Below are 1,258 nucleotides of genomic sequence, written 5' to 3' on the forward strand. Positions count from 1 at the left end.
ATGCCACATCCAGAAAATTTCATTCAATCGCTGTCACATTCTCAGCCAATATTCAAGTCAATAACTAAGCTATTCATTTCCAATCTAACACTAGTTCCCAATTCCACTATTTATCACTATTTTTTTCTGTTAGTCTGATGGAAGCTAACCAAACAGAAGGGTGTTATCATAGACAATCTTTTTCACATACCAAAAGAGTCCTTGTTTGTATATCTTTCTCGACCTGCGTGTCGATATAACATAATTATATAATATAATTCGATTTTATTTAATATGCAGCGACTGGGAAGAAGTGGTTACACTCTTTGGTCATATTATTCGGACAGACTGAACCACCGTGTATCTTTTTTCAGGCCTATTTCTAAAAAAAAAACCAACATTATTAAACATTTCATTTATATTTACTAAATAAAAATTTGAAATACTTCACTCTCTAACATGGTTTTTTCAAACTTAATTTATGTTTATCTAGCTATTAGTTAATTAAAACTTTTGCCAACCAGATGCTAGAAGCAGCATGAAGAACAATATATCTGCAACGTACTATTAGAAAATATGATTTACAAAACTTAATCAAATGTTAATCCAAGTTTAACCTTTTTTGCTGAGGGTGGCCTAATGTTGCATTTCTTTTGAAATATCTATATCAACACTACACTAAAGAAGCAATTTTTTCTAAGGCTGATCTAGTAGACCTCTTCGTGGGTTATCTTTACTACACTATTTAAATCTCATGTTTCCTAACAGTGTTTGAGGAGATGACTTATATCCTTCAAACAGAGGCATATCCATAAGTTTTCAATAGATACTTTCCATACTGACTAAAATCTCTGAAATAATTACATTAAATTATGTTTATATTGAAAAAACTACTCACTGTTTTTATACATTCCATAAATTTAATCTCAAATAGAACTAACATCAAGGTATGTAGACACTCTCTTTTCGGTGAATCTAAAATTATATTGTCTTTCTTGTTTGGGAGATATTAGTCAGAGGGCCCAGGTATATTCAGGGCAGCTGCGAAATAATAAAACTATTTCCAATAAAAGCCCCAGTAGCTCAGTATGTTACAGTATTAATTCTTACCTCTCTAACGTATTTTACTAGTAAGAACGGGCCCCCATCAGTTCGATCCTGTTCTAAGTTATTAGAGACGTAATCTCTCTCTGATTAACCATTTATTAGCAGCGTAATCAAAATCATTAAGTAGCGAATTAAAATTTATCATATTTATCTTATTATCACTAATGTTTGA

At 31.2% G+C, this 1,258-nt stretch overlaps 1 long non-coding RNA gene across 1 annotated transcript; it reads right to left on the reverse strand.

The window, feature by feature from the left end:
* Nucleotides 1-216: 216 nt before the first annotated feature.
* Nucleotides 217-815, reverse strand: LOC143204781 (uncharacterized). Its single transcript, XR_013007674.1, has 3 exons — nucleotides 597-815; nucleotides 426-543; nucleotides 217-361 (listed from the first exon to the last, which is right to left on the reverse strand). It is a non-coding gene; the product is annotated as an uncharacterized LOC143204781 (long non-coding RNA).
* Nucleotides 816-1,258: the final 443 nt, after the last annotated feature.

Source organism: Rhynchophorus ferrugineus, unplaced genomic scaffold (genome assembly GCF_030347505.1).
Source record: "Rhynchophorus ferrugineus isolate W39M unplaced genomic scaffold, kcgeb_rfMv2 rfM11, whole genome shotgun sequence".
Classification (NCBI taxonomy): domain Eukaryota; kingdom Metazoa; phylum Arthropoda; class Insecta; order Coleoptera; family Curculionidae; genus Rhynchophorus; species Rhynchophorus ferrugineus.